Source organism: Perca flavescens, chromosome 19, assembly GCF_004354835.1.
Source record: "Perca flavescens isolate YP-PL-M2 chromosome 19, PFLA_1.0, whole genome shotgun sequence".
NCBI lineage: Eukaryota > Metazoa > Chordata > Actinopteri > Perciformes > Percidae > Perca > Perca flavescens.
Window position 1 is genome coordinate 8,369,921 of NC_041349.1, and position 17,450 is coordinate 8,387,370.

The 17,450-nt window shown below is 39.8% G+C and overlaps 1 pseudogene; it reads right to left on the reverse strand.

The window, feature by feature from the left end:
- Window positions 1-6,541: 6,541 nt before the first annotated feature.
- On the reverse strand, window positions 6,542-10,287 carry LOC114546058 (ladderlectin-like; annotated as a pseudogene).
- Between the last annotated feature and the right edge of the window lie 7,163 nt (window positions 10,288-17,450).

The window sequence follows — 17,450 nt, forward strand, 5'->3', positions numbered from 1 at the left end:
TGTATTTAATAACTTGAAATAATGGTGAAGATGATAGCTTTAATGCAGAGAGACAGACATGTTACTTATACTTGTGTAGGGAACAGATGATGAGCACTGACTGCCAGTCCAGTAAAGGAAAGTCAGAAGATGATAAGAAAGTTTGTAACAAAACTTACTGCATAATATTCTTCTCTTCTTTTCTCTCAGCCGTCCTGTGATGAGGTGCCGAACAAGAGGAAGACCAGCACCATAAAGCTACTTATTTCATCTCTCAAAAAAAAGGGAACTCACAACGGATGACTGTTCTCATACACAGATATCACACATATTCTCAGATATCTGAACGACATTCTGCATTGATCATCATTGCACGGAAGCTGAGACCATTATCTTGTTAAAATTTCCGTTGGTATCTCAAGATAATTAACTCATTATGAGAAGAAAGCAAAAGCTTGTTTACCCTTATTTATTTTGTATTAGAGATAAGGAATGCTTTGCTTTCATACCAGCCGGCACTGGCATTTCCGTGGTCAAATCAGCCATGCTACAACTGTAATGCCGCCATCTATACTTACATTAATGTTAATTTAAATGCATTCAAACGTCCCACATGAAGCTGAGGGGAACTTTTACTTCCTTGGATTGTGGTGGCACCTGGATTGTGGCTGCTGGCACGACAATATCTGCTTTGGGAGGAGTTTGGGGTGGTCATGGGGTTCCTAAAACACAGGGTTTTCCAAGCGGGGGAGTGGAGTTTGTGTCCACAGAAGAAGTTAAGGGGAAAATACAAGACGTTGACTCAGAAAAGGGGACTGGTTTTAACCCAAACCACAGTCTTTTTTTCTAATCTTAACTAGTCGTTTTGGATGGTTGCTGCATGCTGCTCAACCGTCACCTCACGGTGCTCTGTACCCGGCTCACAGTCACGTTTTGTCGGTTTAAGCTCAGTTTATGGAAGTCGCGATGTTCCCGGCACGAGGTGCGTGAGCCATATATTGACGTCACAATGGCTGTTGTTTCAAGCGCGAAGACTCCACAAGCTGTTGCGGCGTGGGGTCATGCACCTCTGAATTTTTTTAACTACGCATCCACAGCGGGCACTGCGCTTTCAGTTCAACACATTTGGCTGGGAAGAGCAGCTTCGTCTGTACAAACATATGATGTGCACACCACAGAGCCGTGGTGTAGTCTACATGATACGCAGGTTTACGCAGTATACCCACTAAGAAAGCGCCAGGATTTCCATATAGCCACTTAAAAATGCCCAAGGACACAACAACATTATTTGCATTGTAATTTTGATATATTTTGAATTGTCATCTGTGTTTTTCTTCTTCACATAGGCTAAATAAAGGTATTTACACCGCAAATTGGTGCATAAAAGTTTGTCAGAATGCAGGAAATTAAGTCGTAGACGCTCAAAGATACAGTATTAGGGGACCACTAAGGTCTATATAAAAGAGACTTCAGATACAGTATTAGGGGACCACTAAGGTCTATATAAAAGAAACTTCAGATACAGTATTAGGGGATCACTAAGGTCTATATAAAAGAGACTTCAGATACAGTATTAGGGGACCACTAAGGTCTATATAAAAGAGACTTCAGATACAGTATTAGGGGACCACTAAGGTCTATATAAAAGAGACTTCAGATACAGTATTAGGGGACCACTAAGGTCTATATAAAAGAAACTTCAGATACAGTATTAGGGGACCACTAAGGTCTATATAAAAGAGACTTCAGATACAGTATTAGGGGACCACTAAGGTCTATATAAAAGAGACTTCAGATACAGTATTAGGGGACCACTAAGGTCTATATAAAAGAGACTTCAGATACAGTATTAGGGGACCACTAAGGTCTATATAAAAGAGACTTCAGATACAGTATTAGGGGACCACTAAGGTCTATATAAAAGAGACTTCAGATACAGTATTAGGGGACCACTAAGGTCTATATAAAAGAGACTTCAGATACAGTATTAGGGGATCACTAAGGTCTATATAAAAGAGACTTCAGATCAGAGGTGTCAAAAGTATCCACATTCATTACTCAAGTAGAAGTACAGATACTAGGGTTTGAAAAGACTTCTGTAGAAGTTGAAGTATCAACTCAAGCGTTTTACTTAAGTAAAAGTGTAAAAGTACTGGTTTCAAAACTACTTAAAGTATAAAAGTAAAAGTAATGTAAGGGGGGGAAATGGTCCATTAAGGACAAAAGCTTAGCCCGCCCCACAGGGGGCCTAATAGTGCACTACCCCACCTCCACAAAAACAATTTTTTTCTAAAGGCCATAATGACTATAATAATAATAATGTTAGATTAAAATCATACCTGCAAACTCAGAAGGGCTGAAAAAGGTGACATATCTCATCTGTGTTTTTCAGACAACGGCAACTACAGTCTGGTGTTACAATCCTCTCCAGTGAAATACAGACACACTTTTACACCGTTTAGCTGTCAGCATTTTAACCGTGTTTACTCCCGCTGATAGCTAACGCTAGGCTAACGTTACCTGCTGTTGAGTGTAGGGTTTACTAGTGTCCCGTGTGGCGATGTTTCAGTTCCCTCTAACGTCCATTTTCGCAGCATCAGAGAGAAGCGCAGGCATCTAAGTGGCACCTAATAGGGCACCGAAATCCACGTTGCAATTCGGTTCGCACACCGGTGCCGTATTAGCATTAGATGGATCGCGTACAAACCAATAGGGTGTCGGAATGGTATATGTTTATACTTCTCATCCAACCACAATCAAATTCACTCTCTCCGGATGGCGCGAATTTATCTGGATAGGTTTTTGTGTGTGTGTGTGTGTGTGTGTGTGTGTGTGTGTGTGTGTGTGTGTGTGTGTGTGCGCGTGTGTGTGCGTGTGTGTGTGCGTGTGTGTTGAACGATGACAAGCCGGAATGAAAACAAGCCAAACTGAAATAGGAGTAACGAGGCTATTTTTAAAATGTAAGGAGTAGAAAGTACAGATAATTGTGTGAAAATGTAAGGAGTAGAAGTAAAAAGTATGCTGTAAAATAATTACTCCAGTAAAGTATAGATACCCAAAATTTCTACTTAAGTAAGGTAACAAAGTATTTGTACTTCGTTACTTGACACCTCTGCTTCAGATACAGCATTAGGGGACCACTAAGGCCTATATAAAAGCATCCAAAGAGCACCATGTCATGGGACCTTTAACTTCCGCTCGCTTCTTCTCTACAACTTCTTGCTTATTCACAGATTATTTTGTTTGTACGCCCTTTGGTGTTTCGGAGAGTAGTGCAACGACCAATGTGTTGAGCATTTACGTCTCCGTGCATGCTCGTATGGCGTGCGCCATCTACGGAGGCCAGCACACGGTGTCACGCTCAAGTATACCCACTGCTTTAATGTAACATTAAAGACAAAACTGTCATGTGACCGGCCGTTACTTGGTCGCCTTAATTATGAAGGATATCATACGAGTTATAACTCTTCTGCATAACTTTTCATAGTACATCATGCAGATAGGCTCATGAGAATTTGTTGATTAATGCCCTTTGTTGAAACCTTAGTTTGAAAATTGGATGTCACATGTTCATCCCTCCGCTAACTTGACCAAGTCCATTACCGTCAGCTTGATCTGGGCCTGATAAACATTATTCAATTCAATTCAATTCAATTTTATTTATAGTATCAAATCACAACAGAGTTATCTCGAGACACTTTACAGATAGAGTAGGTCTAGACCACACTCTATAACGCATTATGAGTATTAAGAGGAAATTATGTTTTTGTTTTCTTGAAATAACGCAAGAAATGCCGTCCTCAGCTTCTGTACCATTGCAACTTGACATTTAATGTGCCTACTTGCATACAAATATTATTAAAAGTATTTCCTTTGGTCACTTCTCTGCCTTTGGTTGGTCAGCTGTTGGAAGTCACAGGGTTCAGAGAGACTGTCTTTATGTTTTTTATTTTTCCGTATAGGTTTCAAGGTAAAGATGATTTTGCAATGTGTAAAACCAACTTTAGTGACCCAGTGGAATTTGTGCAGCACAGATAGAATAACTCTGATGCAACACTTCCCCAACTTCTGTTTAATATTTAAGTGTCACATAGAACGAGAGTAGATACAGTAAACAACCGTTTAGTGTAAAGAACAGAATGCATTACTTAGTTTAATAGTAAATATCATCATGGCTGAATCTCCAGAGATACTTTAAAGAAGGGCTAAACAGGATTACTTCAGTTTAGTTTTCAATAATACCTCCGCCAAGGTTATGTTCTGCTCAGGTTGTTTGTTAGCAGGATTACAGAAAAACTACTGGCCCAATTTTCATGAAACGCAAGAAGGGTGTAGCATGGGCCAAAGAGTAACTCATTAAATTCTGGAGGGGCGGATATACTAATTATTTTTCACTTTCGTTAACATGAGGTAGGGCATTTGTGCTCTATTCATGTGGTGTCGGAATAATCATAAAAATGAGTTCCTCAACATATTTCAACACTCACCGGATCCCAGGTAACCCGGGAGTGTTACAACCCAAAACACAATCTTTTTTTCTAATCTTAACTAGTATTTTGGTACCTAAACTTAACTGACACAATCGTTGAATCACAACAAACTATTGTGGCTAAACTTAACTGTCACGGCTGCTGTCCTCTCACGGTGACCAGTACCCGCCTCACGTTCACCTTTTGTCAGCTAAACTTAACTTCCACATAGAGCTGGTCAATATATCAATATTATATTGATATCGTGGTATGAGAGTAGATATCATCTTAGATTTTGGATACTGTAATATCGTAATATGGCATAAATGTTGTCTTTTCCTGGTTTTAAAGGCTGCATTACAGTAAAGTGAGGTCATTTTCTGAACTTCCCAGACTGTTGTAACTGTTATATTATTTCCCTTTACCCACTTAGTCATTATATCCACATTACAGATGATTATTTATCAAAAATCTCATTGTGTAAATATTTTGTGAAAGCAACAATAGTCAAAACTACAATATTGTTGCGGTATCGATATCGAGGTATTTGGTCAAAAATATTGTGATGTATGATTTTCTCCATATTGCCCAGTCCTACTTCCACGTGACAGGTCAGCTAAACTATGTGAACAACAATGGGGCTTACATACATGCAGCTTGTGAAATGTCATTAATGGTGACATGCTTTCATAAGCCTTCCTATGAGATCACGTTATTGGCTCAGATCATCTGCATAAGAGTGATACGAAATGTTGTATTTCTCAGAAGTGAAGCCAAGGGGAAGCATGTATAATGCAAATATAAGAGTCTTAAATTGAACCCCAGGAACCCAGAACAGTAAATTTTCAAACAGTGGTGGCATGGAATCCTTGACCAGGATTTTTGAAGTAAAATGTTAAGATTGTATTTAGAAATGGAGTAGTGAAACATAGTCCTTTTGCTCCTTAAAATGTGAAATGTATGGAGAGAGTTATCCATTCCTGATTTACTTTTAATTAAAAGATGTGTATTGCTTTATTAGGTTTGGAATTATTAATTTGGAGTTATTGTGTTGTTTCATATCAATTTCTTTAATAATGACTTTGCGAAAAGAGTAACCTTGTAAGACAGTAACGATGCCTTCTGATGAAACCTCAACTTCTCTGTTGAAGTTGATTTCAGAAGCTTCTACTTCTTCAAAATGTTTTTGAGAAACAAGATACCAAGGCTGTTGGTTAATTGATATTCATTAGTATATCTGCAAGTCATGCGGGGAAACATATAACACAACAGTATTGTGCATCAAAGGGTTCCTTTTCATCTGTGTACATGCTTTGTTTAATAAAGACAAGAGAAAAGCATACAGATTTTCCAAATTCAAAAGTTTTCGCAGTGAACCATTGATGTGCATATGTCACATTCAACAATATATTCCTGAGCTCGTCTTGTTGTTACAGAGAGGATGCCAGGTTTGGTATCATGGTCATCCACACCTCTTTCACCGTATCATTTCTGCATAACTCCTTCCTGTCTATAGACCTTGTAAGTTCAAGTTCAAGGGTCAAGTTTTGTGATCCATGCTTAGGTCACTGATGTGAATGCCCCCTTACTGCTTTATATTCCATTATATTTTTGATATATTTTGAATGTCATTTTTGTTTTCCTTCTCATAGGATAAAGAAAGGTATTCCTACCATAAATTGGTGCATAAAAGTGTATCGGAATGCAGGAAATGAAGTCTTTGATGCTCAAAATCCCTGAATTAAATCTCACGCACATAAATAAAAACACAATGTTGCTTTTAAAGTTTAGAGTTCATTTTCTAACCTCAGTGTCTAAACTTTACTTGCATACACAGTGAAGTGCTGCACTGTCATAAAGGCCATTCATGTTCCAACATTAATAGGCTGAGGGGGACAAAAGGGCAGAGTAAAGAAATCGGTTTTATTTCAGCCGATAGAAAACCATTAAAATATGTCCATTCAGCTCCATGGATCGAGACATTTCTATCTTAACAGGAGATAAAACACAGACCAGCTTGTTTCAGTACTTGAGGCTTTTAATGTTGCATAAGACGAGAAAGAAGAGTTCACTCTAAAAGAATACATGTCAGGTTGTGCTAAAAGCAATCTTTTCATAACACATTCAGTCGGCTCTTATTAAAGGCAAAAAGCCTCAGAGACAGTCCAGCTCCTTATTGTCACCTGTCGCTTCCTTCCTTAAGTAGCGTTACAGCGATAGAACAGAAATCACGATATGAAACTTAAATGAGACCATTCAGCTCATATGTGAGACTGATGGAGTAAAGACAGATGTATTCAAAGTCAGAAACCCAAACCAGTGTTTGTGCTTTTTACAGGGTACTTCACGTCACTGGGTCAGCCCAGGAACCATCAGATTTTCTTGGCGCAGATAGACGGAGATTGGCGGTTACATTGCAGGTCATCCCAGCACTTGTAACCTGCAAGAGCAAAAGAAAAGAAGTTATGTCAGTGAATGTTACACAAACCAAAACCTCAAACTGTTAACCGTGACAAATTGTTACAGACAACACTATGGATACTGACAAGATACAAATCATCGTCAAAATGTAAATGATGTAATGCTGTGTATAGTTAACCCACCTACTGATTTGATGAAACCAAAAGATATCTGACTCAGAAAGAGGTTTATCAAATCATAACAAGAGTTATCTCGAGACACTTTACAGATAGAGTAGGTCTAGACCACACTATAATTTACAAAGCCCCAACAATTCCAGTAATTCCCTCAAGAGCAAGCAGTGCGACAGTGGCGAGGAAAAACTCCCTCTTGGGAAGAAACCTCGGACAGACCCAGGCTCTTGGTAGGCGGTGTCTGACGGGCCGGTTGGGGATATAAGATCATTTTGTATTTTTTTCATTTCACCTTTTATCAGGCTCACTGCTACAAAAAGCACTGTGTTGTTTTACCTTCATGATTAATGTCCAAACAGTGCTGCTTGCCAAGGCTGTTGTTAGGCTCCCCACGACACCATTTCACATAGTTGAAAGGTTTACCGTCGCTCCAGAACCACTGCTTCTCCTGGAATCAAGAATGGAAGTGAATATGACATGAAATGAAAGGGTTTAAACCAGAGGTGTCAAACTCATTTTAGTTCATGGGGCACATCCCCCTAATTTGATCTCAAGTGGGCCGGACCAGTAAACCTCTCCAGAAAGATCAGAAACTTTATCTGCCACAGAGATTCTTGTCAGCTCGCTGTTGGCAAACACAAGTTGCTTCTGCTACGACAGCGTTCTAAGGCCATCGTAGGAAAATAAAATAATGTTACGGACCCGTGAGAGAGGGGTAATATTCAGAGAAAAAAAACACCCTTGTTTTCCTTGGGTCAAATCTGACCCATTTTCAAAAAGTTACTATATCCGACATTTGGGTTTCTTTCAACCAAATTGTCACGCCCAAAACGTGGATGGTTCCATACAATGCTCTTCACAAGTAAAATAAATGATTGTTTCACTAATTTCATTGAATTTGGGTGTTTTATTAAATTTTTATGAAAGAACGCGAAAGAAAGTGACAAAAATGTCTGAAAAATCTTCAAAAACGTGGGGGAAAAAAACAAATAAAGCGCAGAAAAACCAAAAGTTGCATGGTCGACGAGAAGATAACACAAGTGTTAAAGAACTCTGATATTAGATTGAGATTGAGATTAAAGTAGGACATTTGGAATTGGAACTATTCATTCTCTGCAATCTTCACACTTTGCAAAGTCATCCAGTGGGCCTGATTGGACCCTTTGGCCGTATACTTGACCCCCCTGGTTTAAGTTGTTTTACTCAAGTAAATTAAGATGAGATGAGGTAAGATAAGCCTTCGTTGATCCCTGGGGAGGAAATTGATGTTACAGAAATGTAATATTTGCAACTTATGCAACGATGAATAAAAGACCTATTGGGCGTCAGTTCCTCCAATCCATGTTTCTTTGTACACACGATGGGTGCTCATGAGACTCTGAAGCTTATGGTACTCCAGGTTGTTATGAATGGACGCGAGGTGTCCACCCATGGACATGCAGTTTTTCTACAGTACAGGAGACAAACAAGCAGACAGACAGAGAGAGAGAGAGAGTTTTAAAGAAAGTAAGAAAGACAACACCAAGTCAGCAAAAGATTCCAAGTAACCGAATGCCCATGTGTATGCAAACTAAGTGAAGTTGTTGTAGAGGTTAAAGTCGCCAACATTACCTCAGCTGCAGCCCAGGTCATTGGTCTTCGAACAAAGCGGAAACAGCGTCCATTGTACGGAGTCCAACCACTGGAACAACGTCTTGTCGAACAAAATGTCCTCTTGGCCAGATTAATATCAGCTATTTGTAGGAACAAATAGTTTGCTTGGGTTGAAATCTCTTTTATTTATAACTTTTATATTAAATCCATTTATTTTGATAGTATGAAGACGTTATATTATAATACAACAAAGCATTATATAACGCAATATAAAATAATATATATATTAACACAAAAAGGGCCCTCAGAGAGCACTGTTTTCCGCCAAAGCACGCCCCATCTCACAATGTCATGGAAGTGTGAATTTTCCCAGTTATTCAGATTATTTCAACACCACATGATTGCAGCACAAATGCCCTATTTTACAATGTTAATGTCATTTAATGTAATTCAGATCCGCTTAAAAGTGTAATGGGTTCTTCCTTGGCTCATGCTACACCTTTCCACCAAGTTGCATAAAAATGGGGCTAGTAATCCTGCTGTCAGACAGACAGACGGAGCCGAAAACCTATCCTCCCTGGCGGTAATAATGACATAAGTTGATGTAGCATACTGTAGCATGGTGGCTCAGTGGTTAGCACTTCTGCCTCACAGCAAGAAGGTTCTGGGTTCAAACCCAGGTCGTCCCAGGCCTTTCTGTGTGGAGTTTGCATGTTCTCCCCGTGCTCGCGTGGGTTTCCTCCAGGTGCTCCAGTTTCTTCCCACCATAAAGACATGCATGCAACTAGGACTACAGTTGAAAATTAGCCGACTGGCTAACACTGGTGCGTTTACAGAAATGTTGATTAATGTGCATTGTCCTAATATAAATAAATAAATCTTCATGATGCACGATAAAATAATATGACAGAAAACAGTACGACAACATTTAAAATATGTAACATAAAACAACGTTGACCGAAAAATAAAATACATAACGTCACTGTCGAGCAGAAATCTTGTATGTCCATATTTCGTCATCAATTTTTTTTCATAAATCAATGCTTTTGGTCACCCTTTACGTCAGTCTGTGAGTATTACTAATATATTTAAATGTGACGATGCGATTTTATCTGACTTATTCTGAAGTAAAATTTAAAATAAGCCTTTTATACATTTTGAAAATCAACAGTTTTAAAAATTCAGCTGCGATAAGTAGTTTTTTATCAGGAGAAACTGGTCATAAACACAAAGTGTAGCTGAAGTCATCACAGCAGAGCATCAAGACAACGTACAATCTATCGACGAGAACATCTTAAATCCACTCACCTGTTTGGTCTTCATCGGCCTTTTCCTCTGGAACAGCTGGAAGTAGTTTGACAACACAGTTATTGACTTGGATTGTAACAGTTTATTGGCAATAAATACATCCTTAATACCAAATACTCACCAGCAGCTCCAGTCAGAGCAGTCAATGCACAAACCAGTGCAAACAGAGTCAGTGTCTTCATGGTGAAGATGATACCTTTAATACAGAGAGATAGACATGTTACTCATACTTGTGTAGGGAGTAGACAATGCACACTGACTGTCGGTCCAGTAAAGGAAAGTCAGATGATGATAAGAAAGTTTGTCAAAAAACCTGCTGCAGTATTTCCTTCTCTTCCTTTCTCTCAGCCGTCCTGTGGGCAAGGTGCTGAACAAGAGGAAGATCTGCCCTTAAATACCACTTCTTATCTCATCTCTCAGAGGTGTGAACAGACGTGCGACTGTTCTCATACATACAAACGTTTTCTCAGAAACTTGAACAACATACTGCTGCATGTGGTCATCGTTGTACGAAGCTGAGACGGTTATCTGGAGAAAACAAGCTTTGTTGCCTTAAGATAATTAACTCATTATCACAAGAAAACAAGCTGTTATTAGTAATGGTTATTAGAGATTAGGAATGTCATGCAGCCAAACCAGCGATCAATTACATCTCTGTGTTTAAATCAGTCGATGCTACAACTGTAATATCGCTGTATTCACATTTATGTCAATTAAATTCATTCAAGCGTCACAGATCGAGCAGACGGGAACTATAACTTTGGAATATCTTTACATTGATTCAGTAAAAATGCTTGATTTTGTGTCTATATGCAGTCGGAGATGTCCTCCACTCAGATGTATCAGTCAGAATTGATTCATTAAGTTGTTCATTAAGCAACCCAAATATATCAAACACTAAAGACATGTTCTTCACATTTAGTAGTATATTTCCTTTTTAATCTATAAGGGACACAGGTAACATGTTTTATACCTCCTGTTAACATAAGTTAAGTAATCCATAGGTCCATGTGTATACAGGCTGTTCGCATGAACCACGTTCGTACATATAGGGGCAGGCTAACCCTAACCCTAACCCTTACGCTTACCCAAACCACAATCTTTTTCCTAAACTTAAGTAGTCATCTTGGTATATAAGCGCATAACGCTCACTTTTTGTTGCCTACATTTTACCGTAATGACCGCCGAAACAGTTTGCGGTGCTCTGTACCTGGCTCAAAGTCACCTATTCTCGGGTAACTGAACCACAAACTACCGCTGATACAACGAAGCACCATGCGGAGCACCATGCGGAGCACCATGCGGAGCACCATGCGGAGCACCATGCGGAGCACCGTAGCCAGCGTCGCAGAGCTTTGTTTGCTATAGGCGACCTAGGCGATTGCATAGGGCGTCAAAAGTGTTGGGGGCCCCGTGTCGCCCTTAGGTCTACTTCCCAAATAAAACGTGTTTATTAAACATGATCATCCTAGGGCGCCCACTCAGCCACACGTTTACTTGTCAACCTTTCATTACGCGACGTTTCCAGTCTACGGGTCAGACTCAAACACACGGAGCTCTGAGGCAGACCTGTGGGTCGCTTAGTGTTCACTCTCACTGTAGAAATAGAGACGAGCAGCGGCACAGACACCTTCCGTGTTTATAATGGACGCGCTCTGCTGTGGGCATGCTGGTAGATGTGTCCCTATTTCTGCGTAGTAGTGTTTCCACCTCCGATGTAGAGCAGCGTTCAGCCACTTCCCTAAACTGTCTCATTCAGAGACCAGAGACCCAAACGGGGCTCTGAGTCTGTCAGGAGGTCTGACATCTACCGTCTCAGCAGATATATCACGTAATGCACAGCAGACTATGGTGCAGATGGATTATTTTTTTATTCTTGTAATAGCCTATTGTATTATCACTTTATTTTTCTCACCATATCACAATTCCTCCAAACCTCAGAGAACACAGATGAGATATGCTGTATTTTGAATGTGCACAAAGTTTTGAACATGAGGAGAAATCTTGCTCAAACACATCTAAATTTTACAGTCCAGGGGTTTATTAATTCATTAAAATGAATTCATGTATCATTCAGGTGAATAATTTTAATATGCACATTTAAGGTGGTTACTTCCTCAACAAAAGAAGCAAAAGTGGGAAGAGTAAATGAGGCCTAGGCTACATGTGTGCTGACTCAGATATAATTAGAAACATCGATCCAAAGGAGAATAAATAGATGAAAGCAATACAGAACGGCTGAGAGCCTTACTGCAAAATATTCCATTATGTTTTTATATTTGGATTGTAATCTCTGTTTCCGTTTAGATAAATCTATTTCCAGCATAAATTGATTCAGAAAAAGGTAAAAAAAAAAAGTGCATAAAAATTCACCAGAATGCAGGAAATGAAGTATTTAATGCTCAAAATGTTCAGGGTTGGCCCCCAGACCCCCCCATCATAAGTCACCATGCACACAAATCTGGAAGCAAAACACTGGCCTTTGGGTTGCCGGACCAGTTATGATTAGACCAAATGTTGGTGCCATCTAACATACATGGAAGCTAGAAACTAAAATGAACATACATTGCTACTCTATCCCGGACAAATCGCTGGCGGCTAACACATCTACTACCTGCCGCTGATTCGGCCGAGCTGTGACGGAGGTCTGTAACAATTCAAACAACTTCAGGGGACACTGAAAAGTATAAAGAAGTTGTATTTTTGTAGTTAACTAAGGGGGCTTTCACACCTGAAATTTCCTAACCAACGCTTGGACCAATGTTCATGTCTTTGCATTTGATCCGCTGCTCTCCCTGTGCTACCGCGGCTGTTTTTGTTTTGTTATGTTGCTGAGAAGCAAGACACATGAACTTTATGTGGGGTTTGAGGAGCTGCAGCATATTCACTGTACATTTACTACCAATTAACAAGTAAACTGCTAATGTATTCTCTGCTCTGATAGCCGACAGCTGTCTGCTCTGAGCACATTCACATTCCGTTTGTGTCTAAATTGTGTCTATTCTGCAGAAAGAAAGTTCCTGTGTCTTGCTTCTCAACATCACAACAAAACAAAAAGAGCTGCGACAGTAGGGGAGAGCAGCAGGCAATTGAAAACGCCCTGAGACTATCTCTTTTGGTCAAATTTCGGCTGTTTGGTCCGGGGGAGGTTTCACACCTGTAATTTTGGTTTGGATCAAACTGAACAGTCGAAAAGTCTGGAGCAAACCAGGTAGGTGTGAAAGCCCCCTAAGAAGGTAAAACCTTCTTAGGAGATTATTATTATTATTATTATTATTATTATTATTATTATTATTATTATTATTAGAAGATTATTTCATACATACAAGATAATATCTCTGAATTAGAAGATAAACTTTAAAGATTATCATCTACGTAGGGAATAAACGTAGGTTTTGGCCAACAGTGCCTGCATCTTACCTTTTCAGGCTTCCGTATGAAAGTGATGCACTTCTGGCGTGTGTGTTTTCTCTATTTGCAGCTACGTGTTGTGAAATTGGTGACCAAAGGTTTTGTTATCAGTGTTTTAAGGGTTAGGGTTAAAGTTAGGGTTAGGTACCTTGAAGTCAAAGGTCCCAGCGCCGCCTGGAAGGAGACTTTGGGGGCTTAAAACACCATTGAGCAAAGGTTTTCTTATTTTTGCCTGGGTTTTGTCTCCTTGCATTGTAATTTGCAGTGCGTTAAGCTCTCTGGACCACTGTAGTTTCCACTGTTTCCTCGAAATATTTGATTTATATGCGTCTAATTTGCATCAGCAGATACATTTATAGTAGACTGCATAAGAGCCGTGCGAGAAAGCACATCTTGACTGGCGTAGCAACTGTTACTCGGGTGGTGTGGCTTTTAGAAAGTGGTCATTTGTGTTTCTTACCACAACGTAAATGGGAAAAAAAACAAGTATATGAATAAACATGATTTCTAACAGACAGGGTGACAGTTGTTATGTTGTGCTTTTAATTGACAGGTTTGGAATTATCGTGTTGTTAGTTTTCAGTCTTATCGTGTGTATTGAAGTCAAAGGTTATTTGTCATTCTTTCTCCAGTAATGACTTGGCATTAAGTGAAATATGTTTTTTCATTTTCACATAAAACCTCAACTTCTCTGTTGGAGTTGTTTTCAGAAGCTTCTACTTCTTCAAAAATGTTTTTAGGCAACAAAATACCAAGGGTGTTGGCTAATTTATATTCATGTGTAAATCTGCAAGTCATGTGGGAAAACAGACAGCACAACATATTGTGCATCGAAAGGTCTGTTTTAGCAGATTGTCCAAATTCAATATTTTTCACAGTGAACCATTGATGTGCATATGTGCCATGCAACAACATATTCCTGATGTCTTGCTCTTTCATTGAGGTTGCCAGGTTTGGTGCCATGTAATGTATATTGACGACCAGGATTGCTCCATTGCGCCGGACGTTAGCCATTTTTGGCCGGATGTCCGTCCCCTTCTTCTTTCTTTGTGTTGGCGTTCTAACCTCCGGTGGAACTATGGTCAACTGAGTATGGTTAACTGCTCCTCAGATCTCTGCAGGGTAAATCCAGACAGCTAGCTAGACTATCTGTCCAATCAGAGTTTTCTGTTGCACGACTAAGGGCTACTTCACACTGCCTGCGTGGCGTGAGCGTGGCCTGAGCGTGGCGTGAGCGTGGCATGAGCGCGTCAGCTGCGTGGCGTGTCCATTTTTATTTTGGCTCCCATGTTACTTGTACACTGCCTGCGTGACACTCACGTCTCGAAAACGTGTGCACGCTAGAAATAGGACCGACGCCAATTTTTCATGTGACACGCAAGCGTGTTGGAAACATTTTCAGGCAAAATAGAACACGAAAAGATGTTTATATGTAATTTTGACTCAAATACATTTAATAAATGAAATTTTGATGTTTGAAAGTCTCTATGTTTTGATATAAATGCAGATATAAATGCAATTCAAAATAATAATATTAATTGGATTCTGATAAAACAATAACGTGGACTTTATTATCTCAGGAAAGGGAATTGAACTATAAAAACTTATATTGAAATATGTGCAAACAAATGTACAAACAAAAATATTTACAAAATAAAGTTGAAGAACATGCTATTATTTCATTCTATCAATGGTAAACATACATGTGTACAAACAAAGCTAGCAGCATTGCCCCGTCAGACACATTTCTGGTGTGCAAAGACAGAAAACGCCACGCAGCCACCACGCAACTGACACGCAACAGAAACACCACACTCGCGCCACGCGGCCGGTGTGCAGGAGCCCTAAAACTACTTTTGAACGTACACAAGTTCCACCAAAACAAGTTCCACCAAAACAAGTTCCTTGCCGAGGCTATTTTGCAGAGGCACCGTTGCTCCGTCCGGTGCTTAGCACCGCCCAAGACTATTGTGATTGGTTTAAACCAGAGCACGTTTTTCTCCCGTCCCGGGCTGCTGTGTGGACTAGCCAGACCTTCCTCCACAGCGCTGTGGAGGAAGGTCTGGCAATGTGAGACTAGGTACCATGGTGCCTGTACGGAGGCCATAATGTGCTCAACGTTAACGAGTTTGGCAAGACAAGGCAATTTATTTATATAGCACAATTCAATTCAAAGTGCTTTACAAAAGTGTAGTCATACAAAGCAAATAAAACAGAAAATTACACAATCATAAAAACAGTAGATTTAAAAGACTAGAAGCATAGACGTGTAGGAATGACCATCTCTAAATTATCATATGGAAAGCAATGGCAAACAAACGTTTTAAGCCTTAACTTAAAAGAACATATCTCCAGTGTTGTGGAAGTTTATTCCACATTCAGTGCATAGGAACTGAAAGCAGCTGTTTCTGCACGTTTGGTTCTGACCCAGATGGATCTTAGCGCTCTAGATGGCTCGTTACAGAGCAAAATATTACACATGTAATTTGGTTCCAAACCATTCAGTGCTTTGTACGTCAATAACAATATATAGAAATCTTTTTTGTTATTCCTAGGAAGCTGGTGTAAAGCTCTGGGAACAGAGGTGATGTGTTGGCACTTGACAATTGCATTGAGACAGACATGAAGTCCACAGGAGCAAGAAGAAACCCGAACACATCTGCGGTGAGCTTCCTTTTCTCTTGGTATGTTTTAAGATATCAGAACAGGGCAACGATCTTAAAGGTACACTGTGTAGGAATTTCTCCCATCTAGCGGTGAAATTGTATTTTGCATTCAAACAAATAGTGCACTCTAGCGCCTCGCTTTTTCAAATGCGTGTTGCAACTACGGTATCCGCTTTGTGTCACGTTGCCTTTTTAATTCCCTTTTTCGCTTTTTTGGTGATGAGGATGTCTTCTCCTGTGGCTCGCCATAAGTACGATCCTCCATTATGAACTAAAGTGCAGTGCAGGCTTTCAAATTTGCCGGGGCGATGACAAGCACCTCTCACTGATCTCCTTCTCCGTTTCAGTTGGTTTCAGTCACGTGACGCTGGCTCTGAATGAAAAGGCGTTGTGGATTAGCTAGACAGGTAGGCTAGTGCGTTATGTCCCTCTCAGCAATTACAGTTTTTCAAAATGGTGGAATGACATGGAAGCCTCCTTAGACTTGCCCGTCCAATGTAAATACAGATAAGAAATTCTTCGCTTACGAGGATACGTCAGATCATTGGCAGAGCTAATTTTACACCAATGAGGACATATTTATGAATAAAGACATTGATTTTAGCTAATAAAATACTTAAAACACTACACAGTGTACCTTTAAGTCTTTGGCGGAAGATCTGAATTACAGTCAGACGTTGGAGCTGATGTGTGGCTGCTTGGGCTGGGTTCCTGTTGTATGTAGAAAACTGTCCTGTATGTCAGGGGAAAAGTTTCCATTTTATCAAGTTGGCTCCTCATTTCACAGGTGATCCAGTGAACAGGTCAAGGACTTGAAGACAAGATATCATATTGCAACTACTACATGTTGTATGGGGGTTATGTGCCTAAGAAGACATCATGTTTTAATTAGTGAGCTTTGAGGTGCTTGTAGGCACTTTTTTCACTTCTAACTACGCAACAAATATTTCCCTAAATATCAAACTAGTTCTTTTAAACAGGGAGAGAGATATTTAAAGTCACATAGTGTGATGTGATTACATCTGAACGATGTGTCTTAGTGGCAGTATCTAGAGACAGGGGTCCAAAAATTGACCCCTGGGGTCCTCCACTAACTATATCAGCCTTTCTAAAGATGAATTCCCAAAAGAAATTAATGGTCTTTTGGTTAAGATGCCAAACAAATTAGCATGGAGACACTTTTATGAAGTTGTGTTTGAGTGTTATCAACTATGTCAAACTAACAAGGCAAGATGTTATATCTTAATAGTTTAATCTGCACTTCACTAATAAGACCACACCATAATTCAGTAAGTAGTAGTTTGAAGACAGGGCGGGTAGTTGTATGTAGAAATCTGTCCTGTATGTCAGGGGAAAGGTTTGCACTTTATCAAGCTGGCTCGTCATTTCACAGGTGGTTCAGTGAATACTGACGCCTGATAGGCTTATGG